Source organism: Muntiacus reevesi, chromosome 1, assembly GCF_963930625.1.
Source record: "Muntiacus reevesi chromosome 1, mMunRee1.1, whole genome shotgun sequence".
NCBI classification, from domain to species: domain Eukaryota; kingdom Metazoa; phylum Chordata; class Mammalia; order Artiodactyla; family Cervidae; genus Muntiacus; species Muntiacus reevesi.
The window spans coordinates 218,439,004-218,466,800 of record NC_089249.1 but is presented as its reverse complement, the minus strand read 5'-3'; the positions used below and the strand labels follow the sequence as shown (position 1 = coordinate 218,466,800).

General features: G+C 39.6%; 1 pseudogene; it reads right to left on the bottom strand.

Moving 5' to 3' along the window:
* Positions 1–20,923: 20,923 nt before the first annotated feature.
* On the bottom strand, positions 20,924–22,637 carry LOC136156018 (dnaJ homolog subfamily C member 7 pseudogene; annotated as a pseudogene).
* Between the last annotated feature and the right edge of the window lie 5,160 nt (positions 22,638–27,797).

Below are 27,797 nucleotides of genomic sequence, written 5' to 3'. Positions count from 1 at the left end.
TGATATTTTTTTCATTTCTTGAGGTAGGCTTGTATTGCTATAAGCCTCTTTCTTAGAACTGCTTGTGCTGAATCCCATAGAATTTGGGTCATCATGTTTTCACTGTCATTTGCTTCTAGGCATTTTTTATTTTCTTTTTGAAGTCTTCAGTGACCGTTTGGTTATTTAGAAGCATATTATTTAGTCTCCATGTGCTTGTGTTTTTTACATTTTCCCCCTGTAATTGATATCTAGTCTCATATTGTTATGGTTGGAAAAGATGCCTGACACAATTTCAATTTTCTTAAACTTACCAAGGTTTGATTTGTGACCCAAGGTATGACCTCTCCTGCAAAATGCTCCATGTGTACTTGAGAAAAAAGTGTATTCTGCTGTTCTGAAATGAAATGTCCTGAAGATATCAATTAGGTCCATCTGGTCTAATGTGTGATTTAAGGTTTATGTTTCCTTATTAATCTTCTGTACAGATGATCTGCTCACTGGTGTGAGTGGGGTATTAAAATCCCTTACTATTACTGTGTTACCATTGATTTCCTCTTTATGGTTGTTAGCATTTGCCTTATGTATTGAGGTGCTCCTATGTTGGGTGCATAAATATTTATAATTGTTAAATCTTCTTGAAAGATGGATCCCTTGATCATTGTGTAGTGTTCATTATTACCTCTTGTAAAAGTTCTTATTTTAAAGTTTTTTGTCTGACATGAGCATTACTACTCCCACTTTCTTTTGATTCCCATTTGCATGAAATATCTTTTGCCATTCCATGATTTTCAGTTTGTATGTTTCCTTAGGTCTGAAGTGGGTCTCTTGCAGGTAGCATATGCAAAGGTCTTGCGTCTGTATCCATTCAGCCTGTCTGTGTCTTTTGGTTTGGGCATTTAATCCATTTACATTTAAGGTAGTTTTCTATATATATGCCCTTATTGCTATTTTCTTAATTGTTTAGGGTTTGTTTTTGTTAGGCTTTTTTTCCTCTTACGTTTCCTGCTAGAAAAGTTCCTTTAGTATTTGTTGGAAAGCTGATTTGGTGGAGCTGAATTCTCTTAGCTTTTATTTGTTTATAAAGCTTTTGATTTCACCATCATATCTTAATGAGATCCTTACTGGTTAGAGTAATCTCGCTGTTCAGTCACCAAGTCAGAATCAACTCCCGGAAACACTGTGAACTGCAGCATGCTGGGTTTCCCTGTCCTTCACTATCTCCTGGAGTTATTCAAGCTCATGCTTATTGAGTTGGCTATGCTATCCAACCATCTTATCCTCTGTCGTCCCCTTTTCCTTCCTGCCCTCTACCTTTCCCAGCATCAGAGTCTTTTTGCCATGAATCTATTTGCCATCAAGTGATAGGACTGAAGGCCGTGATCTTAGTTTTTTGAAGGTTGAATTTTAAGCCAGCTTTTCAACTCTTTTCTTTCACCCTCATCAAGAGGGTCCTTAGTTCCTCTTTGCTTTCAGTCATTAGAGTGTTATCATCTGCATATCTGAGGTTGTTGGTATTTCTCCTGGCAATCTCCATTCCAGCTTGTGATTCATTCAGGCTGCATTCTGCATGATGTTAAATAAACAGAATGACAATACAGAGCCTTGATGTACTCCTTTCCCAATTTTGAACCAATCCATTGTTCCATGCCTGGTTCTAACTGTTGTTTTTTGCCCTGCATACAGGTTTCTCAGGAGACAGGTAAGGTGGTCTGGTGTTTCCATCTCTTTAAGAACTTTGCAGTTTGTTGTGATCCACACAATCAGAGGCTTTAGTATAGTTGGTGTAACAGAAAGTAGATTTTTTTTCTGGAATTCCTTTGCTTTCTTTACGTTTCAATGAGTGTTGTCTTCTCTGATTCCTCTGCCTTTTTAAATCTAGCTTGTACATCTGGAACTTCTCAGTTCATGTACCATGGATGCCTAGCTTGAAGGATTTTGGGCATTACCTTGCTCCCATGTGAAATGAGTGCAATTGTATGGTAATTTGAACATTCTTTGCCATTGTCCTTTTTTGGGATTGTTATGAAAACTGACCTTTTAGAGTTCTGTGGCTGGAAGTAATCTTGGTTATAGAGTAATCTTGACTATATATATATATATTTTTTTCCCCCTTTCATACTTTAAATATATCCTGTCACTCCCTTCTTGTCTACAGAATTTCTGCTGAAAAATCAGCTGTTCCCCTCATGGGGATTCTTTGTATGTTATTTTTTGCTTTTCCCTTGTGACTTTTAATAGTTTTTCTTTGTGTTTAATTTTGATTAGTTTGATTAATATGTGTCTTGGTGTATTTCTCTTTAAATTTATCCTGTACAGGACTCTCTGGACTTCCTGGACTTGGGTGGTTATTTCCTTTCCCACGTTGGGGAAGTTTTTGATTGTAATATCCTAAAATATTTTCTCATAACTTTTCTTTTTCTCTACCTCTTCTGGGATCCCTATAATTTGAATATAGGAATTTAATATTTAATATTAATATTGTCCCAGCAGTCTCTTAGACTGTCTCTTTACATTCTTTTTTCTTTATTCTGCTCCTCAGCAGTTATTCCATCATTCTATCTTCCAGTTCACTGGAATCATCCTTCCGCTTCAGTTATTCTGCTATCAATTCCTTCTAGAGTATTTTTAATTTCAGTGATTGTGTTGTTCATCACTGTTTGCTTTTTCTTTATTTCTTTTATGTCTTTGTTAAATGTGTTAAATATTTCCAGCATTTTCTCTATTCCATTTTCAATATTTTTAAACATCTTTACTATCATTACTCTAATTTCTTTTTCAGATAGGTTGCCTATTCCCTCTTCATTTATTTGGTCTTGTAGTTTTTCACCTTGATTCTTCATCTGTAATGTATTTTTTTTATCATTTCTTTCTTTCTTTCTTTTTCTTTTCTTCCTTTTTTTTTTTTTTTTTTTTATGAGTGGGACTCTGCTCCTGTCTCATTAGTTGTTTGGCCTGAGGTTTCCAGCAGTGGAGTTTGCAGGATTGAAGGGGTCCACAGAGAATAGAACCCTAGAGGGAGGAGGAAACCAGAGAACAGAGGGTGACCTTGGAGGATGGAGGGAGACTCCTGGATAGCAGTGGGATTTGCCTGGAGGGAGGAAGAGGGCCTCAAAGGGAAAAGAGGGCCCTGGAGGACAGAGGAGAAACTTGGAAGGCAGAGTGCCCAGTTCAGAGGCCAGATGGGTGTCCCTAGAAAGAGGATGAGGGCCCCAGGAAACAGGGGTCCCAGAGGGAGTTGGAAACTAGAAGACAAAGGGCAGCCGAGGGTAGAGGGAGGCCCTGGAGGATGGAGTTGGCTCCAAAGGGTGGAGAAGGTGGCCTGGGGCCCTTAGGAGGCTCCTCAAGGCTGAGTGGGTGGGGGAAGACCAGTCAGTTCCCTGTTCCTGGAATCCCACAAGATACTCCCCTAGCTGGCCCATCTTTTCCTCTCTCCACAGGAACCTCCCCACTCCTTCTCATGTCCATGGGACCCACACAGGTAGAGGAGCCCCTGAAAAGTAGAGAGTGCCCCCAAAGAGGTGAGGGCTCAACTGGAGGGTAGAGAGGGCCCAGGAAGGCAGATGGGGCTTCAGAAGACAGAGACCCAGGGGGCCCCAGAAGGCTCCCTGGGTCCAGGTGAAATGGGAACCGCAAGGAATTCCTCAATGGATCCTCTATTGCTCCTAGCACCCAAAGACACCCAAATGACTGCCCCTCCCCCAGCAGCCCCTCATTCAAACTGGCTGAGTGATGGAGAGCCCCAGAGGCTTCCCTCAGTGGATCCTCCAATCCCAGGAGATTCCTCCCTCTTTTGACTGTGCAGACATGTTTCTACTGGCGCCCAGGGAACCAATACCACTCCTGCACCCAAACTATTTTTTGAGCCCAAATCTCTCCCCTTCCCCCAGCAACCCCTCAGCCGCTGGTCCCCCAACTTCAACCTCCCCCACTTTCCCCTAGCCAGTACCAGGTTGCCCCCAGGGCTTCTCCTGCAGCCTGTCTGCCAGAGGTTCCCCACCAGCACCTGGTGAGTATCCTAGGCCTGAGGAGACACAGACTCTGTGTCTTCCCTCATTGCCATCTTGACTCTTCCCCTGCCCATTTTTTGATTGGGTTGTTTGTTTGTATGCTGATAAGCATCATGAGTGGTTTGCAAATTTTGAGTAGTAATTCCTTGTTAGTCACATCATTTGCACGTATTTTCTCCCAACCTGTGGGTTGTCTTTTCATTTTGTTTATTGTTTCCTTTGCTGTGCAAAAACTTTTGAATTTAAGTAGGCCACATTTGCTTATTTTTGTTTTTATTTCCATTATTCTGGAAGACAGACTGTAAAAGATATTGCTGTGATTTGTCAGAGAGTGTTCTGCTGATGTTTTCCTCTAGAAGTTTTATAGTGTTTGGCCTTGTATTCAGGCCTTTAATCCATTATGAGCTTATTTTTGTGTATGGTGTTAAAGAATGATCTGATTTCATTTTTTTACATGTAAAACTGTCCCGTTTTCCCAGCACCATTTGTTGAAGGGACTATGTTTCCAACATTGTGTAGTCTTGTCTTGTGTAGTCTTTGTCATAGATTAACTGACCGTAGGTTCATGGGTTTATTTATGGGTTTTCTGTTATGTTCCATTGATCTATATTTCTATTTTTGTGCCAGCACCATACTGTTTTGATGACTGTAGCTTTGTAGTCTTGTTGGAAGTCAGTGAGCCTGACTCCTCCAGCTCTGTTTTTCTCTCTCAAGATTGCTTTGGCCACTCGGGGTCTTTTGTGTCTGCATACAAATTTTGGGATTTTTGTTGCTGTTGTTCTATCTAACTGTGTATTTTCAAAAATTTTATTTATTTATTTATTTGGTTGGATTGGGTCTTAGTTGCAGCATGCAGGATCTTTGATCTTTAGTTGCAGCATGTGAACACTTGGTTGTGACATATGGGATCTAGTTCCCTGAAAAAGGATTGAACCTGAGCCCCCTGCATTGGGAGCATGGAGTCTTAGCCACTGGGTCACCAGGGAATTCCCTGGTCTTGCAAGTGAATATTAAAAAAACAAAATGAAAACTTTATTTCTTTTAATATACTTCAATTTCACTTGTGGAAAACCATTAGGGAAGAAATTATTTGAAAACCAAGATGGCCAGTTTTCATGATGATGAATAGCTATGTTTGTCCTGAGGGACAATGTCTTTTGAATCTGCAAGAGAGAAATATCCCTTCTGTATGTGGCTGTTACTGGAAAAAGTAAAATTTACTATGTTCAGGTCAATTCAATAAAGATTTAACAGAACATAATTCCTTGTTGATGAGTCAGAAAATCACCCAAATAAATGAGGCTCCATAAGAAGCCAAAATGTGGGACATATTTAAGCAACCCAGGATAATAAAATACCAGATAAACAAAGTAATTTATCCCTGCCAACCCTCCCACATAGAGTCTTGTTTTAAGTAAAATGCAAGGCAATAGAGAAAAACAAATCTTTTAATAGGTATCTAGGGACTCACTTCCTCTGTGGTTTCCTATTTGTCTCAAGGATCCTCTGGAGTACTTACTTTTATCAAATGTATGTGTAATTGTCTATAGATCTCAGAAATGTTGCTTGTACATGGACAACAAAATGCTCCAGACTCCTACAACAAGGCTTCTTCAGGAAGTAACCAGGAATATCACTTCTTTGGGGGAAGCATGTTGTGTTGAGGAAAATCCACTGTGTGTAGGTACACAAGTGCAGGTAAAATGAAGAGACAGGCCTGGCTTCCAATAATTCTACCTACTGTTTTGCCTCTCTTCAGTTTAGTATTTCTGCTTAATTGAGTCCTTTGTAGCACCTTGAACAACCAGAGGGGAATATTTTGTTCAATTAACTGGGTGTAACTTTAAGGATATGGAACAAACATTAGGAACATTTTTATTAAATTAAATCACCTCTCGCATTTGGTTCTTTCTTCAGCTTTCACCTCCTTGTCTCACTGTTCCTAAGAGTTTTCCATAGCTTCTGTCTAGAAATTTAGTAGTCAGCTGATGGGTAAATGCAATTATTGGGGCCCAGAAGTAAGTAAATCTAGTAACCATCAATGAAGCAACATTAAGAGCAAATTGTCAGTGTTACCTTCATTTTCATCGGTAAAATGAAAATGAAATTTACACATAATCACTGTTGCCACTAGGACGTACCACTTGGTGGTATTGGTTGGGAAAGTGGGAAATCTTAGAGCTTTTCATATCCCAATCACAGCTTTCCCTTTGAAATTTGTCCCTTGTAGATTGAAGTTTTCTTACTGCCTACATACAACCTGAGTAACTAGTGATATGGACATAAAAGTTAAAGTTCATGCTTAGTTGCTTCTATCCTGTTTCAAGCTACTTAGAAAAACAAATTCTCCATTTCTATTTCCATAAACTTGTAGGGAGGAACATCCTCCCTTTTGAATGTAGGCACAATCTTATTTCTCATTTAGAGTTTATGAAATCTAATTTCATTATTATTTCTGAATTCATCTTGATGTGGTTTACATAAGTTTCTATGAAAAAAAATCTAAATGAGAACACAGCTTTGACTATGTTGGTTGATTCCTTGACTAATGTATATTGTTTTAGAAAATGACCCCCTAGATTCAAGTACAAGACAACAGTTTCATTTTGCTGTACTCTATTTCTCATTTATCTATGGTTTCTTCCATAAATATTTGTAACTAGATCCACAGGTAGAGGAGAGCTAAGAAAAAATTTATGTATTTACCTGTTGCATGTCTAGTCATGAATATAAGAAATTGCTACATATGACCTCAAGGCATTCTTTATGGTGAAAATAGTTTGTGATCATAGGAAACCCATAGATCTTTATCACTGAATCTTAGTAGAGCACATTAAACAGGATACTAAGAAATAATGAAATATCTGAATACCCAGCATTAAGATCATAAAACTGAGAATGGTAGAGGTAGGAACTCTGAGAAATGTAATAGATCATATTAATTGCTTCTAATTCTCTCTTCATGTCTCAACAGTTTAGAGCTTGCTGTGGGTGGAGCTTACTTCCCCATCATATTGATGTTGGGTTTCTACTTGTGAATTACTTTAGTTAGTGGAATGTGGTAGAAAGTAATAGAGTCAGCTTTAAGTTCAGCCCTTAGGGGGAAATCCCTGGTGGCTTAGAGGGTAAAGCATCTGCCTGCAACGCGAGAGACCTGGGTCACCAGGTTTGATCCCTGGGTCGGGAAGATCCCCTGGAGAAGGAAATGGCAACCCACAACAGCACTCTTGCCCGAAAAATCCCATGGATGGAGGAGCCTGGTAGGCTACAGTCCATAAGGGGTTGCAGAGAGTCAGACACGACTGAGCGACTTCACTTCACTCACTTAGGGGAAATCAGGTAATTTTGCTTGTCCGTTTTCGGCTCCTGCCATCTTCTTTGAGAAGAGCAAGCCCCAGAGTGAGAGACTTACGGTGGAGTATATCTGTACTTGGCGGGCATCCTAAAGCAAAATGCCTCCACCTGACTCACAAACGTAGGAGCAAGAAAATATATGTTTACTGTCATAGGCCACTGAAATTTGTGGAGTCACTTTTTACCTCACATTATTACAGCAATACCTGACCAATAAAAATATTTTCAAAAGCTTTTATTTTATTTTACTTTTGTTCCCTTTCCTTCTTCTTAGAGCTCAACCAGACCAGTCAACCATGGAAGAAGAAAATGAGACATTAACAACAGATTTTATTCTCTCAGGACTCTTCCCCAACATGAACTATGTCAGTATTCTTATCTACATGATCATCTTAATTTATCTTGCCGCAGTAACCGGAAACTTCTTCCTGCTCCTCCTGATAGGGATGGACTTGAGTCTCCACACTCCAATGTACTTCCTGCTTAGCCAGCTTTCTCTCATAGACCTGGCCCTCATCAGCAGCACTGTTCCAAAGATGATGGTAAACTTTTTCTCTGGAAGGAAAGACATCACTCGGGCAGCCTGTGGAACCCAGATATTTTTCTGTTTTACTCTGGGGGTGCTGAATGTATCCTCTTGACTCTCATGGCCTATGACCGATATGTAGCTGTCTGTAACCCCTTGAGATATGCAGTCATTATAAACCATGGGGTCTGTCTGCAAATGGTCATAGTGTCTTGGACTGGGGGAATTTTAGCTTCCACAGCCCACACATTCTATACTATGAGCCTGCCTATCTGTGGCTCCAGAGAAATCCAACATTTCTTCTGTGAGATGCCAGCAATCATGAAGATCTCATGCAAAGACACTTCTATCTATGAAGTGGTGGTCTTTGTGATGGGCATTTGTTTCATCATCATCCCTTTTGGATTTATTATGGCTTCCTACATGCTCATCTTCCACACAGTCCTTCATATGAAATCCCCCCAAGGCAGGAGCAAAGCCTCGGCCATCTGCTTCTCCCATCTTACAGTGGTAAGCTTTTATCTAGGACCATGTGTTTATATGTACATGACACCTGGTTCTTCTCATACCCCTGATCAGGAGCAGGCTGTGTCTGTATTTTGCACTGTGCTCACACCCATGCTCAATCCATTCATCTATAGCTTGAGAAACAAAGATGTTTTGGGGGCTTTTCAGAAGGTCCTGAGGAAGCATCCAGTCTTTAGATGGACCACATAAATATCAAGGTGGAAAACAGTTATCTAGAGGGTCAAGACAAAGACTTCAAGAGCATGTCAGTGGCATTTTCCAGCATGAGGAACTTTGCTGTAGCCCCATACACAAACCATACTGTTGAATTCAATTGACAATATTAGCTCAATAATAAATAATACATAAGAAGCTTTTTCTCAATCAGTTTTTAATAACTTGTTATCAAAATAGATCAATCCAAATGCTATTAATCAAATCAGTTCATAAGCACAGACAAATTTCCAATCTTCTTTTCTTAAACATGAAATATTTAAGCATTTTTAAGTGTCTTTTAGGCTTAGCTTTATCTGGTATTATTGATAATTCAAGTCTTGTTAATTTACATTGTTAGAAGTACAAAGTTCCTGTGAAAGACATATGTGACTGACAATGTAAAAAAAGAATTGATTTTATCATGGATAATAAAAAGATAATTTCTTTTTCTCTTAAATACTTGACTCTTTGTGACCCTATAGACTGTAGCCTCTGTCCATGGAACTCTCCAGGCAAGAATAGTGGAGTGGCTAGATATTCCCTTCTCCATGGGATCTTCCTGACCCAGGGATTGAACCTGGGTCTCCCACATTGCAAGCAGATTCTTCACCATCTGAGCCACCAAGGAAGCCCTAAATACCCTAGAAAACTCAATGTGTTTTCTCTATTCTCTCTGCCTATCTTGGATAGAAGGTTTTCTTGGGCAAGCTTTGCATTCTTCATTCAGTGAGTGTGTTTGTAACTCAAGATAAAAAGTAGAAATAAGAGTCTCAGAAGGCTACACCTACGCATCAGCTATTTAGGGGAGGTACCCTCTGCCTATGCCAAATATTTCCCAGACTCTGGAATCAGTCCATATTCATACCTGTTTTTTTCCTTATGGGATACTTTTATGCTCTTATAAGGCACTGTCATTTATCCATAAAAAATGTGCAAATAAGTCAACTTTGATGAACAGAGTTAAAAAATAATTGGAGTATTTTTGAAGAAACTTATGTAAAGCAACTGTAAGGTTCATCAAAAAATGAAACACATAGAAAAAAAATGAAACACGTTGAACTACAAATGAGGCTGAAGTAACGAATAAAGGTTAGCAACATTTCAGAGTTGATTATATACACATTAGAGAGATATTGCATTGAACTCCCAAGAGGATATCCATGACTGCATGTGGAAACACATGCAAACCCAGATTGCTAACTAAAATAAGAGTGGATGATGCCTCTATTGCTTAGACCATAGACTACAAGCAGGAAAACTGTCCAGCTGCTATTGAGAACATGGGCTGTAAGGAGCATGCGGGCAAGGCTCTCTCTAACATTGTGCCATTTGAGGCAATCCCACATTTCACATGACAAAAGAGGATAAAGTCTGGTTAGAATTGTGAGTCCCAGTAATAAGGCCCAAGACAAGATTTTCTAGATGCAGAAAAGATTTTATTTAGTTTTCTAGGTCTGTGAAAATGGTCCTTGATATCAGGCCATTTGAATCATAATAAAACTTTGTGATTGAAATACGTTACAAAATCGAAGCTTGTTTTCTACCTTCATGAGTCTGTTTCTGTTCTGTATATAGATTCATCTGTATTATTTTTTAGATTCCACACATAAGTGATATCATATAGTATTTGTCTTTCTCTGTCTGATATACTTCACTAAGTATAATATTCTCTAGGTCCATCCATGTTTCTGCAATTGGCAATATTTTATTATTGCTTTATAGCTCAGCAATATTTCATTGCATATGTATAACACAACTTCTTAACCAATCATCTGTTGATGGGCACTTAGGCTATTTCCATGTCTTGGCATTTGTAAATACTGCTGCTATGAATATTGGAGTGCTTGTGTCTTTTCAAATTAGAATTTTCATTTTTACCAGATACATACTCAGGATCACATGATAGCTCTATTTTTAGTTGTAAATGAAAAATCCAGACTGCTTTACATAATAGATGCAGCAATTTATAGTCCCACCAATTCAAGCTGAATTTAGAAAGGGCAGAGGAACCAGAGATCAAATTGCCAGCATCCATCGGATCATAGAAAAAACAAGGCAGTTCCAGAAAAACATCTACTTTGGCTTTATTGACTACGCCAAAGCCTTTGACTGTGTGCATCACAACAAACTGTGGATAATTCTTCAAGAGATGGAATACCAGACCACCTTACTGCCTCCTGAGAAATGCGGGTCAAGAAGCAACAGTTAGAACCAGACATGAAACAATGGACTGGTTCCAAATTGGGAAAGGAGTAAGTCAAGGCTGTATATTGTCACCCTCCTTATTTAATTTATATGTAGAGCTCATCATGTGAAATGCCAGGCTGGATAAAGCACAAGCTGGAATCAAGATTGCTGGGAGAAATATCAATAACCTCAGATATGCAGATGACACCACCCTTATGGCAGAAAGTGAAGAGGAATGAAAGAGCCAAATGATGAAGGTGAAGGAGGAGAGTGAAAAAGCTGGCTTAAAACTCAACATTCAAAAAACAAAGATCATGGCATCTGGTCCCATTGCTGCTGCTAAGTCACTTCTGTTGTGTCCAACTCTGTGCGACCCCATAGACGGCAGCCCACCAGGCTCCACCGTCCCTGGGATTCTCCAGGCAAGAACACTGGAGTGGGTGGCCATTTCCTTCTCCAATGCATGAAAGTGAAAAGTGAAGTGAAGTCGCTCAGTCGTGTCCGACTCTTCGAGACCCCATGGACTGCAGCCCACCAGGCTCCTCCATTCATGGGATTTTCCAGGCAAGAGTACTGGAGTGGGTTGCCATTGCCTTCTCCAATCTGGTCCCATTACTTCATGGCAAATAGATACAGGAACAATGGAAACAGTTACAGACTTTATTTTACTGGGCTCCAAAATCACTGCAAATGGCGACTGCAGCCATGAAATTAAAAGATGCTTGCTCCTTGGGAAAAAAGCTACGATCAGGCTTATTTATTTTATTTTATTTTTTTTTTTTAAAGTTTATTTTATTTGGCTGCACTGGGTCTTAGTTGCAGCATGTGGGATCTAGTTTCCTGACCAGGGGTCAAACCTGGGCCCTTTGGACTGCAAACGCAAAGTCTTAGCCACCAGACCACCAGGGAAATCCCACGATCAGGCTTATTAAAAAGCAGAGACATTACTTTGCTGGACAAAGGTTCGTCTAGTCAAAGTTATGATTTTTTTCCAGTAGTCATGTATGGCTGTGGGAATTGGACCATAAAGTAGGCTGAGCACTGAAGAATTGATGCTTTTGAACTGTGGTGTTGAAGAAGACTTTTGAGAGTCTCTTGGACTGCAAGGAGTTCAAACCAGTCAATTCTAAAGGAAGCCAATCCTGAATATTCATCAGAGGGACTGATGCTGAAGTTGAAGCTTCAATACTTTGGCCACCTGAAGGAAAGAACTGACTCTTTGGAAAAGGCCCTGGTGCTGGGAAAGATTGAAGGCAGGAGGAGAAGGGAACAACAGAAGACGAAATGATTGGAAATGATTGGATGGCATCACCAATTCAATGGATATAAGTTTGAGCAAGCTCCAGTTGATGGACAGGGAAGCCTGCTGTAGTCCATGGGATTGCAAAGAGTTGGACATGACTGGACACGAACAGCTTGACTATAGTCTGACCTGTGGCATCCCATCTTGTATTCCATTTACAAAAAGTTTTGAGGATCCTCCCTGGACTTATGAAATTCTTTTTTTTGTTGTTGTTGTTAACATTTTCCCCATAGACTTCTTTTTTTTCGCTTCACTGGGTTTTTGTTGCTGCGCGCAAGCTTTCTGTAAATGTGGAGTGTGAGATATACTCTCTAGCTGTGGTGCATGGGCATCTCTTTGTGTGACTTCTCTTGTTGCAGAGCACAGGATCTAGGGCATGCATGCTTCAGTAGTTGTGGCACATACCATCAGTTGCCACGAGGCATGTGGGATGCTAGTTCTAAGGCAGAGATGGAATCTGTGCCATCTGCATTGGCAGGTGGATTCATTTTTTTTTCTTTATTAGTTTTTTAAGTGAAGGATAATTGCTTTACAAAATTTTGTTGTTTTCTGTCAAACCTCAACATGAATCAGCCATAGGTATACATATGTTACCTCCCTCTTGAACCTCCCTCCCATCTCCCTCCCCATCCCACCCTTCTAGGTTGATACAGAGTCCCTGTTTGCCCTGTGCCATATAGCAAATTCCTGTTGGCTATCCATTTTACATATGGTAATGTAAGTTTCCATGTTCCTCTCTCTAGACATCTCACCCTCTCCTCCCTTCTCCCATGTCCATTAGTTTGTTCTCTATATCTGTTTCTCCATTGCTGCCCCGCAAATAAATTCTTTGGTACCCTCTTTATAAGCTCCATATATATGAGTTATTATAAGATATTTATTTTTTTCTTTCTGACTTACAGCACTCTGTATAATAGGCTCTAGGTTCATCTACCTCATTAGAACTGACTCATATGTGCTATTTTTATGACTAATATTACTTTGTGTATGTGTATTACAACTTCTGTATCGATTCATCTGTCGATGGGCATCTAGGTTGCTTCCATGTTCTAGCAATTGTAAATAGTGCTTCAATGAGCATTGAGTGCATGTGTCTTTTTCAGTTTTGGTTTCCTCAGAGTGTATGGATGGAATCTCCATACCATCTCTATAGTGGTTGGATCAATTTACATTCCCATCAACAGCGCAAGGGGGTTTCCTTTTCTCCACACCCTCTGCAGCATTTATTGTTTGTAAACTTTTTGATGATGGTCATTCTGACCAGTTTGAGGTGATATCTCACTGTAGTTTTCATTTGCATTTCTCAACTAATGAACAATATTGAGTATCTTTTCTTGTGTTTATTAGCCATCTGTATATCTTCCTTGGAAAAAATGTATCTCAGTGTTTTTCCCACTTTCTGATTGGGTTGTTTGTTTTTCTGGTATTGAGTTATACGAGCTGATTGTATATTTTGGAAATTAATCCTTTGTCAGTTGTTTCATTTGCTATTATTATTTTCTCCCATTCTGAGGGTTGTCTCTTCATTTGCTGTGCAAACGCTTTTAAGTTTAATCAGGTCCCACTTGTTTACTTTCTTTTCAAATTTCCATTAGTCTAGAGGAGGTGAGTCATAGAGGATCTTGCTTTGATTTATGTCATCAAATGTTCTGGCAGGTGGATTCTTAACCATTGGACTACCAGGGAAGTAGTTTGTTAGTATGCCCTTCAGTTTAGCCTTGTCCTGAATAGGATCACCTACAGCCTCATGTAGTCCCATTTCTAAAGGCAACATTTTAAAAGTCTTTTCACAGTGGAAAGGCAATTCAAATAGAGGATTGCTAGAGTGAGTACTCAAATAAAGGAGGATAGAGAGAAGCAGTAGTTACATCAGTCTTATAAATTTTTGTTTTAAATACCTTTTATATCATTAGTCTTTGATTAGCCTTCTATAGCAAATCCTTCAATGAGATTATTTTGAAATTTTGGAGCCTTTTGGGGGCTTCTGCATATAAATTAAAATTCATACAATAGTTTAAGATGAGAGAATTCTAAAGTTTTAACAATTGTCTTTCCAGTTCAAAGGGTCTAAGGAACTAGTCCTACAAATATTTTCTCCTGATAATGTAATTTTAGAAAAGATAAAAGCTCTTACCACTTTTGTTTCCAATAGACCCTGCAGGCGGGGATCAAGGAGACTGACTGACCTAATGAGAAGTCTTGCTTTCCATAGGGTTTCTCTAACTGTACACACAAAAGTTAGTTTTGGAATCAGGTCAGGATTTACTTTAATTCCCAATAGTTCTTGCAAGTATCAGTTCTGTGTTATACATAAACACAGCTAGTGTACACATAGGTGGCTGTTCCATCCAGGAGCTATTTGGCCTTTGAGACACCATTTCCCAGTACTATTATGTAGTCTAATTCAGATATGAGATATGATATGAACAAGTTTCTGCAAACAGTGTAGCGGATTGGCCCTGTGTTGCTTCTGCATCTAGCTCCTCAAAGAGTCACTCTTGGGTCCACTGGACTCTTTTGTATGTCTCAGCTTCTCCCTCTGACAGTCTAAAACCACTATGAATGCTCAGACCACTAGGTGATCAGCCTCTATTATGCATCCCTGAAAGAGGAGAATTTACTTAAATGTTGTAGAGGGATACCCTGTGAGACAGCTCCTTGTCAAAAGGATTGATCCTCAGACAATTTCACTAGGTTCTCAGTCACCTGAGGACACCTTGTGGCTAGAAGGAGCAAATGTCTCTCATTCTTTGGGGCTAAATAATTCAGTCTCTCATTTCACTAGTGAACAGTTTGTTCAGACCATAATTCAACTTTTTTTCCCCCAATTTAAACCAAATTGAACAAAAGCCCACCCACCTCTGTTTCCCTGGACTTCCTACCCAGAACCTCCTAGGCTCATGCCTAGAAAATGCATCAGTCTTAAATCAAAACAGCTCAAATAAAAAATTTTTAAGATCACCATTTAAAAACTGACGAAACCCAGATATCAGGGGAACTCATCAGAACACTAAGGAGTACCAAAAAGTTGGTGGAGCTCAAAGTGCCAATTTTATTAAAAAGCAGAGACATTACTTTGCCGGACAAAGGTCTGTCTAGTCAAGGCTATGGTTTTTCCAGTAGTCATGTATGGATGTGAGAGCTGGACTATAAAGAAAGCTGAACATTGAAGAATTGATGCTTTGGAACTGTGGTGTTGGAGAAGACTCTTGAGAGTCCCTTGGATTGCAGGGAGATCCAACCAGTCCCTTCTAAAAGTGATCAGTCCTGGGTATTCGTTGTAAGGACTGATGTTGAAGCTGAAACTCCAATACGTTGGCCACCTGATGTGGAGACCTAACTCATTTGAAAAGACCCTGATGCTGGGAAAGATTGAGGGCAGGAGGAGAAGGGGAGGCCAGAGGATGAGATGGTTGGATGGCATCACCGACACAATGGACATGGGTTTGGGTGGACTCCGGGAGTTGGTGATGGACAGGGAGGCCTGGCATGCTGTGGTTCATGGGGTCGCAAAGAGTCCGACACAACTGAGCAACTGAACTGAACTGCAAATACTGGTACTAAGCACCCGTTCAGGGTAGACTATATGTTCACAGTTGGGTACCTTTTTTTTTTTCCCACAATTTTTTAAAATTTATTTTTAATTGGTAGATGATTGCTTTACAATGTTGTATTGGTTTCTGCCATATAACAATGTGAATCAGTCACAAGTATACATATAAGTCATAAGTACACTGATAGCTCAGTTGGTAAAGAATCTGCCTGCAATACAGGAGACCTCGGTTTGATTCCTGGGTGGGGAAGATCCTCTGGAGAAGGGATAGGCTACCAACTCCAGTGTTCTTGGGCTTCCCTTGTAACTCAACGGGTAAAGAATCTGCCCACAATGCAGGAGACTTGGGTTCAATCCCTGGGTTGGGAAAATCTCCAGGAGAAGGGAAAGTCTACCCACTCCAGTATTCTGGTTTGAAGAATTCAATGGCCTGTATAGTCCAAGGGGTTGCAAAGAGCTGGACGCGACTGAACAACTTGCACTTTCACTTTCTTTTTTTCAAGTGCACATATCCCCTCCTTCTTGAATCTCCCTCCCACCCACCCCCCGACCCAAATCCCACCCCTCTAGGTGTCCCAGAGCACCAGGTTGAACTCCCTGTGTCATATAGCAGCTTCCCACTAGCTATCTATTTTACATATGGTAATAAATGTACTTCATTGCTACTCTCTCAATTTGTTCCACTCTCTCCTTTCCCCATTGTGTCCACAAGTCTGTTCTCTATGTCTGTGTCTCTATTCCTGCCCTGCAAATAGGTTCATCAGTACCATTTTTCTAGGTTTCATCTATATATGCATTAATTTACAATATTTATTTTTCTTTTTACTAGGTATCTTTGATATCCTGCTGGTTCTGCCACAAAAATGTAGACCAAAAATTTAACCAATATAAATAGTCAAACTAAAAAAGAAATAAAAAATATTATATGAGCCAACCTGAGGATTATAACCAGGGAGACAGTCTTTCAGAAAGCTCTGAGGCCTGTTCCACCCATTAGAGGTCAAGAAACAGTTACGTACATTTTTGAGACAAAGGGCTATATTTTAAACTATGTATTGACAGTTTATACAATCCAGATTTGCACTACAAAGTGAATAGTGAATCACTGTGAACCCTTACTGAATTAAAAAGGAATGTTTTCTCCTATGGAGGTCTAGATAATACAGAAGCACAAAACACATCAAAAGGGAAGAAAGAGGACTAAATGGGCATAGAAAAATTTTATGTTTAAGCTTTTCTTATCTTGTCATAAAATGTAATTTTGATTTTATTAGGATTATCTTAAACTGGTTATTTTAAAGAAACTGCAGATATACAAGCTCTGAAAATTGAGTCAATTTGTCCTTTTAAAATTTTTTATTTTTAATTGGAGAATAATTACTTTACAATATTTTGTTGGTTTCTGCCATACGTCAATGTGAAACAGACATAGGTATACACATATACATAGGTTCCCCCCCCCGGGACCTCCCTCTCACCTCCCTCTGCCTAGGTTGTCACAGAACACTGGATTTGCATTCCCTCATCATACAGCAAATCCCCCCTGGCTATTCATTTTATCCATGGTATGTACATGTCTCAATGCTATTCTCTCAATTTGTCCTACCCTCTTCTTCCCCCATTTTATCTGCAAGTCTATTGTCTATATCTGTGTCTCCAAGGCTTCCTTGAAATAGGTTCATCAGTACCATCTTTCTAGATTATATATATATGCATTTATATATGGTATTTGTTTTTCTCCTGCTGAGTTATTTCACTTTGTAGAAGCTCTATGTTCATCCATCTCATTAGAATGGACTCAAATGTGTTCCTTTTATGGCTGAGTAATATCCCACTGTATATATATACACCATAACATCTTGGTCCATCCATCTGTTGATAGACACCCAGGTTGCTTCCATGCCCTAGCTATTGTAAATAGTTCTGCAATGAACTTTGGAGTGCGTATGGTTTTTTCAATCATGATTTTCTCAGAATATATGCCCAGCACAGGGATGGCTAAGTCATATGATCATTTTATTCCTAGTTTTTTAAGGAATCCCCATACTGTTCTCCATAGTGACTGTATCAATTTATATTCCTACCGACAGTGCACCTCCACACCCCTTCCACACTTACTGTGTGTAAATTTTTTTGATGGTGACCATTTTGACTCATGTGAGGTGATACTTCATTGTACTTTTGATTTGCATTTCTCTAATAATTAGTGATGTTTAGCATCTTTTCACATGTTTATTGGCCATTTGTATGTCTTCTTTGGAGAAATGTCTGTTTAGGCCTTCTGCCCAATTTTTGATGGGGCTGTTTGTTTTCCTGATATTGAGCTGTATGAGCTGCTTATATATCTGGAGAGTAGTCCTTTGTCAGTTATTTCATTTGTAATTATTTTCTCTTTTGAGGGTTGTCTTTTAATTATGCTTATTGTTTCCTTTGCTGTGCAAAAGATTTTAAGTTAATTAGGGCCCATTTGTTTATTTTTATTTCCATTACTCTGGGTGGTGGGTCAAAGAGGATCTTCGGTCATTTATGTCAAAGAGTGTACTGCCTATGTGTTCCTCTAGGAGCTTTATAGTTTCTCACATTACGTTTAAGTCTTTAATCCATTTTGAATTTATTTTTGTGTTTGATGTTAAGAATGGTTCTAGTTTCATTGTTTTACATGTAGCTATGCAGTTATCCCGGCTTGAAGAGGCTGTCTTTTCCCCATTGTATATTCTTGCCTCCTTTGTCAAAGACAAGGGGTTCATAGGGGTGTGGGTTTATCTCTGGGCTTTCCATCTGTTCCATTGGTCTATATTTCTGTTTTCATGCCAATACCATACTGTCTTTATATATGACTGTAGCTTTGTAGTATAGTCTGAAATCAGAAAGGATGATTCCTCCAGTTCCCTGTTTTTTCTCAAGATTTCTTTGGTTATTTAGCATATTTCATGTTTACATATAAACTGATTTTTTTTTTTCTTCTTCTCTGAAAATTACCCTGGGTAGTTTGGTGGGGATTGTGTTAAATCTGTAGATTGCTTTGGGCCATATAGTCTTTTTTACAATATTAATTATTCCAATCCAAGAACATGGAATATCTTTGCATCTGTTTGCATCATCTTTCATTTCTTTCATCAGTGTCTTATAATTTTCTGCAGGTAGGTTTCTTCCTAGATATTTTATTCTTTTATTTGCAATGGTGAATGGGATTGTTTCCTTAACTTCACTTTCTGATTTTTCATTGTTATCATATAGGAATGTAAGGCATTTCAGTGTATTAACTTTATATCTTGCAACTTTACAATATTCATTGACTAGCTTTAGTAATTTTCTGGTGGCATCTTTAGGGTCTTCTATATGTAGTAGCATGTCATCTGCAACCTGTGATAGTTTTACTTCTTTTCTGATCTGGATTACTTTTCTTTTTCTTCTCTGATTGCCATGGCTAGGACTTCCAAAACTATGTTGAATAATAGTGGCAAGAGTGGACACCCTCATCTTGTTCATGATCTTAGAAGAACTGCTTTCAGTTTTTTCAGCCTTGAGGATAATGTTTGCTGTGGGTTTGTTATATATAGCATCTATTATGTTGAGGTATGTTCCTTCTATGCCTACTTTCTGGAGAGTTTTTATCATAAATGAGTGTTGAACTTTGTCAAAAGCCTTTTCTGCATCTATTGAGATGATCATATGGTTTCTATCTTTCAGTTTGTTGACATGCTGTATCACATTGATGATTAGCATATATTGAAGAATCCTGACATCCCTGGGATAAATTCTACTTAATCACAGTGTATGATCATTTTAATGTGTTGTTGGATTCTCTTTGCTAGAATTTTGTTGAGGAAATATGCATCTACATTCATCAGTGATATTGACCTCTAATTTTCTTTTTTGGTGGTATCTTTGTCTTGTTTTGGTATCACAGTGATGGAGGCCTCATAGAAGGGGTTTGGGAGATTTCCTTCCTCTGCAATTTTCTGGAAGAGTTTGAGCAGGATAGGTTTTAGCTATTCTGTAAACTTTGGTAGATTTCACCTGGGAAACCATCTTACCCTGAACTTTTGTTTGTTGAAAGATTTTTGATTGCAGTTTTGATTTTGGTGCTTATGAATGGTCTGATCACTTCTATTTCTTCCTGGTTCAGTATTAGGAGATTGTACTTTTCTAAGAACTTATCCATTTCTTCCAGTTTGTCCATTTTATTGGCATATAGTTGCTCATAGTAGTCTCTTATGATCCTTTGTATTTCTGAGTTGTCTGTTGTAACTTCTCCTTTTTTATTTCTAATTTTATTGATTTGAGTTTTCTTTTTTATTTTTCTTAACAAGTCTGGCTAGTGGTCTGTCAATTTTATCTTGTCAAAGAGCCAGTTTTTAGTTTTACTGATCTTTGCTATTGTTTCCGTCATTTCTTTTTCATTTATTTCTGTTCTAATCTTTATGATTTCTTTCCCTCTGCTAACTGTGGCTGGGTTTTTTGTTTGTTTGTTTCTTCTTTTTCTAGTTGGTTTAGGTGTAGTCAAGTTGTTTATTTGATGGTTTTTTTCATTTCTCGAGGTAGGCTTGTATTGCTATAAGCCTCTTTCTTAGAACTGCTTGTGCTGAATCCCATAGAATTTGGGTCATCATGTTTTCACTGTCATTTGCTTCTAGGCATTTTTTATTTCCTTTTTGAAGTCTTCAGTGACCTTTTGGTTATTTAGAAGCATATTATTTAGTCTCCATGTGCTTGTGTTTTTTACATTTTCCCCCTGTAATTGATATCTAGTCTCATATTGTTGTGGTTGGAAAAGATGCCTGATACAACTTCAATTTTCTTAAACTGACCAAGGTTTGATTTGTGACCCAACATATGACCTCTCCTGCAAAATGCTCCATGTGTACTTGAGGGAAAGTGTACTCTGCTGTTCTGAAATGAAATGTCCTGAAGATATCAATTAGGTTCATCTGGTCTAATGTGTGATTTAAGGTTTGTGTTTCCTTATTAATCTTCTGTACAGATGATCTGCTCACTGGTGTGAGTGGGGTGTTAAAATCCCTTACTATTACTGTGTTACCATTGATTTCCTCTTTATGGTTGTTAGCATTTGCCTTATGTATTGAGGTGCTCCTATGTTGGGTGCATAAATATTTATAATTGTTAAATCTTCTTGGAAGATCGATCCCTTGATCATTATGTAGTGTTTGTTATTACCTCTTGTAAAAGTTCTTATTTTATTTTATTTTTTTTTTCTCTTAATTTTTTTTTCTTTTTTAATAAAGTTAAACAGTAAAACAAAAATTCACAAGCTGCCCTGTCCGCCCCCCCGCCTCCCTCCCCTCCCCGCAGTCTTCGGCGCTGGCTCCCTTTCCTTCACCCCACTCACACAGACACAGGGTATCCAACTGAAAACGAAACTGCTCTAAGGACGTGGAGACGTGATGAAGGGAGGAGGTGAATTGTGTCCACATTCGAGGTTAAACTGAGCAAGTCTGCATTTTCTGGATTCTGGGTGGTGTCCTTTCATTAGCCAAACTGAAAAAAGAAATTCCCTGGACCAGAAGCTTCAAAGCTGAAGCCCCCAGGACCGCCAAAGAATGCCTTGAAGATATTGTTTGCATCAAAATCACCCATATTCATGCCCTCTTCATCAAGGTCTTGTCCACTGTCATAGCGAGTCTTTTTCTTGGGATCAGAGAGAATGGTAAAAGCTTCTCCGACTTCCTTGAACTTTTTCTCCTCCTCCTTCTGAACTTCGGCACTGGCTCCACTGTGCCGATCTGGATGGTGCATCAAGGCCCGCTTCCGGTAGGCTTTCTTGATCTCGTCCTCAGAGGCATTCTTGTCTACACCAAGAATCTTGTAATAATCTTTCCTCTTACTCTTCTTCAGTTCTAACTGTGCATTTTTAAGGAGCTGTTTGTGTTCTTTTGTTTTCTCCGTCTGATATACTTTTTCATAGTCCCGTACTGCTTCTTCATACTGTTCTGTGTCCAAGTAACACTGAGCTCTTCTCAAGTAGGCTTTTATATATGTGTCATCGAGCTTCACTGCATTTGTGCAGTCTTCTATTGCATCATCTAGTTTCCTAAGCTTGGAATTAACCGTACCCCGATTACAGTAGAGTTTAGCATTTGTTTTTATATTGTTGGGGTCTATCCCCAGGGCTTCTGTGTACAGTTCATATGCTAGCTTGTAATTTCCTTCTTTAAATGCTTTATTCCCATCTTCTTTCTTTGCTTTAAGTGCTTTGGCATTTCTGCAAGCAACGCAGGCCTTCTCATGGTCAGGAGCCATCCTGAGAGCCTGTACAAAAAACTGAACCGCCTTCTCAATACAATCTTCATAATAAAGGCAAAGACCTCGTACATACAGAGCATCGGCATTGGTGGAATCCATTCGTAAAATGTCACTGGCCACAGACTGTGCTTCTGGGTAACGACCCAGCATTGCTAAACATTCTGCTTTGAGGATTTTGAAGCGATGGCAGGCAGGGGCATATTCTAGGGCACGGTCCATGCAAAAAACAACCTTCCGAAAATCCCGCTTCTTAAAATCCGTTTCTGCTATTTTCTCATATTCTATGACTGCATTCGCATTCTTGAACTCCTGCTGGGCCTGAGCATTTTTATGATCCAGTTCTAGGGCTCTCTGGAAACTACGACATGCTGCCATGGCATTCCCTAGAGATAGGTGGCATTTGCCTTCTCGTAGATGTCCCCGGACGAAACTGTCATCCAACCTCACTGACTGCTGTGCATCCCCGAGAGCTTCCCGGAACTTTCCAAGCATCATCAAGGTGGCGGCTCGATTCCCATAGTAGCTAGCATTTTTAGGACACATATCTATGGCTTTTGTATAATAGTTATAAGCTTCATTGTAATCTTTCTTGGCATAGTAGGCATTTCCTTGTTCCTTGAAAGACTCTGCTTCTCTCTTCGCCTCCTCATCGTCTAGCAGCTCTGGCTCGGTCGCCGCCATTACCACATCGCACTCCGCGGCAGCCGCCATCTTACCGCCGGGACCAGAGAGCCGGGTGGGAGGTCGGCGGTGAAGAAAAGTTCTTATTTTAAAGTTTATTTTGTCTGACATGAGCATTGCTACTCCCTCTTTCTTTTGATTCCCATTTGCATGAAATCCCTTTTGCCATCCCATGATTTTCAGTTTGTATGTTTCCTTAGGTCTGAAGTGGGTCTCTTGCAGGTAGCATATACAAAGGTCTTGCTTCTGTTTCCATTCAGCCTTTCTGTGTCTTTTGGTTTGGGCATTTAATCCATCTACAATTTAAGGTACTTTTCTATATATATGCCCTTGTTGCCATTTTCTTAGTTGTTTAGAGTTTCTTTTTGTTGGGCTTTTTTTTCTCTTATGTTTCCTGCTAGAAAGTTCCTTTAGTATTTGTTGTAAAGCTGATTTGGTGGAGCTGAATTCCCTTAGCTTTTATTTGTCTATAAAGCTTTTGATCTCACCATCAAATCTTAATGAGATCCTTACTGGAGAGAGTAATCTCGCTGTTCAGTCACCAAGTCAGAATCAATTCCCTGAAACCCTGTGGACTGCAGCATGCCAGGCTTCCCTGTCCTTCACTATCTCCTGGAGTTATTCAAACTCATGCTTATTGAGTTGCCTATGCTATCCAACCATCTTATCCTCTGTCGTCCCCTTTTCCTTCCTGCCCTCTACCTTTCCCAGCATCAGAGTCTTTTTTTGCCATGAATCTATTTGCCATCAAGTGATAGGACTGAATGCCATGATCTTAGTTTTTTGAAGGTTGAGTTTTAAGCCAGCTTTTCCACTCTTTTCTTTCACCCTCATCAAGAGGGTCTTTAGTTCCTCTTTGCTTTCAGTCATTAGGGTGGTATCATCTGCATATCTAAGGTTGTTGCTATTTCTCCTGGCAATCTCCATTCCAGCTTGTGATTCATTCAGCCTGCATTCTGCATGATGTTAAATAAACAAGATGACAATACAGAGCCTTGATGTACTCCTTTCCCAATTTTGAACCAATCCATCGTTCCATGTCTGGTTCTAACTGTTGTTTTTTGCCCTGCATACAGGTTTCTCAGGAGACAAGTAAGGTGGTCTGGTGTTTCCATCTCTTTAAGAACTTTCCAGTTTGTTGAAATCCACACAATCAGAGGCTTTAGTATAGTCAGTGTAACAGAAAGTAGATTTGTTTCTGGAATTCTTTTGCTTTCTCTATGTTTCAATGAGTGTTGTCTTCTCTGGTTCCTCTGTGTTTTTAAATCTAGCTTGTACATCTGGAACTTCTCAGTTCATGTACCATTGATGCCTAGCTTGAAGGATTTTGGGCATTACCTTGCTCCCATGTGAAATGAGTGCAATTGTATGGTAATTTGAACATTCTTTGCCATTGTCCTTTTTTGGGATTGTTATGAAAACTGACCTTTTAGAGTTCTGTGGCTGGAAGTAATCTTGGCTATAGAGTAATCATGACTATATATTTATTATATATATATTATATATATATGTATATATATATGTTTTTTCCCTCTTTGATACTTTAAATATATCCTGTCACTCCCTTCTTGTCTACAAAATTTCTGCTGAAAAATCAGCTGTTCCCCTCATGGGGATTCTTTGTATGTTATTTTTTGCTTTTCCCTTGCAGCTTTTAATAGTTTTTCTTTGTGTTTAATTTTGATTAGTTTGATTAATATGTGTCTTGGTGTATTTCTCTTTAAATTTATCCTGTATAGGAGTCTCTGGACTTCCTGGACTTGGATGGTTATTTCCTTTCCCACGATAGGGAAGTTTTTGACTATAATATCTTAAAATATTCTCTCATAACTTTTCTTTTTCTCTACCTCTTCTGGGATCCCTATAATTTGAATATAGGAATTTAATATTTAATATTAATATTGTCCCAGCAGTCTCTTAGACTGTCTCTTTTCATTCTTTTTTCTTTATTCTGCTCCTCAGCAGTTATTCCATCATTCTATCTTCCAGTTCACTGGAATCATCCTTCTGCTTCAGTTATTCTGCTATCAATTCCTTCTAGAGTATTTTTAATTTCAGTGATTGTGTTGTTCATCACTGTTTGCTTTTTCTTTATTTCTTTTATGTCTTTGTTAAATGTGTTAAATATTTCCAGCATTTTCTCTATTCTATTTTCAATATTTTTAAACATCTTACTATTATTACTCTAATTTCATTTTCAGATAGGTTGCCTATTCCCTCTTCATTTATTTGGTCTTGTAGTTTTTCACCTTGATTCTTCATCTGTAATGTATTTTTTATCATTTCTTTCTTTCTTTCTTTCTTTCTTTCTTTTTGATGAGTGGGACTCTGCTCCTGTCTCATTAGTTGTTTGGCCTGAGGTTTCCAGCAGTGGAGTTTGCAGGTTTGAAGGGGTCCACAGAGGATAGAACCCTAGAGGGAGGAGGAAACCAGAGAACAGAGGGTGACCCTGGAGGATGGAGGGAGACTCCTGGATAGCAGTGGGATCTGCCTGGAGGGAGGAAGAGGGCCTCAAAGGGAGAAGAGGGCCCTGGAGGGCAGAGGAGAAACTTGGAAGGCAGAGTGCCCAGTTCAGAGGCCAGATGGGTGTCCCTAGAAAGAGGATGGGCGCCCCAGGAAACAGGGATCCCAGAGGGAGCTGGAAACTAGAAGACAAAGGGCAGCCGAGCGTAGAGGGGGGCCCTGGAGGATGTAGTTGGATCCAAAGGGTGGAGAAGGTGGCCTGGGGCCCTTAGGAGGCTCCCCAAGGCTGAGTGGGTGGGGGAAGACCAGTCAGTTCCCTGTTTCTGGAATCCCACAAGATCCTCTCCTACCTAGCCCACCTTTTCCTCTCTCCACAGGAGCCTCCCCACTCCTTCTCATGTCCATGGGACCCACACAGGTAGAGGAGCCCCTGAAAAGTAGAGAGTGCCCCAAAGAGGTGAGGGCTCAACTGGATGGTAGAGAGGGCCCAGGAAGGCAGATGGGGCTTCAGAAGGCAGAGGCCCAGGGGGCCCCAGAAGGCTCCCTGGGGCCAGGTGAAATGGGAACCGCAAGGGATTCCTCAATGGATCTTCTGATCCCTTCAGGGGTCTCTCTTGGCCAAGCAATCATGTTGCTCCTAGCACCCAAAGACACCCAAATGACTCCCCCTCCCCCTGCAGCCCCTCAGTCAAACTGGCTGAGTGATGGAGAGCCCCAGAGGCTTCCTTCAGTGGATCCTCCAATCCCAGGAAATTCCTCCCTCTTTTGGCTGTGCAGACGTGTTTCTACTGGCGCCCAGGGAACCAAAACCACTCCTGCACCCAAACTATTTTTTTAGCCCAAATCTCTCCCTTTCCCCCAGCAGCCCCTCAGCCACTGGCCCCCCAACTTCAACCTCCCCCACTTTCCCCTACCCAGTACCAGGTTGCCCCCAGGGCTTCTCCTGCAGCCTGTCTGCCAGAGGTCCCCCACCAGCACCTGGTGAGTATCCTAGGCCTGAGAAGACACAGACTCTGTGTCTTCCCTCATTGCCATCTTGACTCTGCTCCCTGCCCATTTTTTGATTGGGTTGTTTGTTTGTATGCTGTTAAGCATCGTGAGTGGTTTGCAAATTTTGAATAGTAATTCCTTGTTAGTCACATCATTTGCACGTATTTTCTCCCAATCTATGGGTTGTCTTTTCATTTTGTTTATTGCTTCCTTTGCTGTGCAAAAGCTTTTGAATTGAAATAGGCCACATTTGCTTATTTTTGTTTTTATTTCCATTATTCTGGAAGACAGACTGAAAAAGATATTGCTGTGATTTGTCAGAGAGTGTTCTGCTGATGTTTTCCTCTTGAAGTTTTATAGTGTTTGGCCTTGTATTCAGGCCTTTAATCCATTATGAGCTTATTTTTGTGTATGGTGTTAAAGAATGATCTGATTTCATTTTTTTACATGTAAAACTGTCCTGTTTTCCCAGCACCATTTGTTGAAGGGACTATGTTTCCAACATTGTGTAGTCTTGTCTTGTGTAGTCTTTGTCATAGATTAACTGACCGTAGGTTCATGGGTTTATTTATGGGTTTTCTGTTATGTTCCATTGATCTATATTTCTATTTTTGTGCCAGCACCATACTGTTTTGATGACTGTAGCTTTGTAGTCTTGTTGGAAGTCAGTGAGCCTGACTCCTCCAGCTCTGTTTTTCTCTCTCAAGATTGCTTTGGCCACTCGGGGTCTTTTGTGTCTGCATACAAATTTTGGGATTTTTGTTGCTGTTGTTCTATCTAACTGTGTATTTTCAAAAATTTTATTTATTTATTTATTTATTTGGTTGGATTGGGTCTTAGTTGCAGCATGCAGGATCTTTGATCTTTAGTTGCAGCATGTGAACACTTGGTTGTGACATATGGGATCTAGTTCCCTGAAAAAGGATTGAACCTGAGCCCCCTGCATTGGGAGCATGGAGTCTTAGCCACTGGGTCACCAGGGAATTCCCTGGTCTTGCAAGTGAATATTAAAAAAACAAAATGAAAACTTTATTTCTTTTAATATACTTCAATTTCACTTGTGGAAAACCATTAGGGAAGAAATTATTTGAAAACCAAGATGGCCAGTTTTCATGATGATGAATAGCTATGTTTGTCCTGAGGGACAATCTTTTTTGAATCTGAAAGAGAGAAATATCCCTCCTATATGCGGCTGCTACTGGAAAAAGTAAAATTTACTATGTTCAGGTCAATTCAATAAAGATTTAACAGAACGTAATTCCTTGTTGATGAGTCAGAAAATCACCCAAATAAATGAGGCTCCATAAGAAGCCAAAATGTGGGACATATTTAAGCAACCCAAGATAATAAAATACCAGATAAAAAAAGTAATTTATCCCTGCCAACCCTCCCACATAGAGTCTTGTTTTAAGTAAAATGCAAGGCAATAGAGAAAAACAAATCTTTTAATAGGTATCTGGGGACTCACTTCCTCTGTGGTTTCCTATTTGTCTCAAGGATCCTCTGGAGTACTTACTTTTATCAAATGTATGTGTAATTGTCTACATGATCTCAGAAATGTTGCTTGTACATGGAAAACAAAATGCTCCAGTCTCCTATAACAAGGCTTCTTCAGGAAGTAACCAGGAATATCACTTCTTTGGGGGAAGCATGTTGTGTTGAGGAAAATCCACTGTGTGTAGGTACACAAGTGCAGGTAAAATGAAGAGACAGGCCTGGCTTCCAATAATTCTACCTACTGTTTTGCCTCTCTTCAGTTTAGTA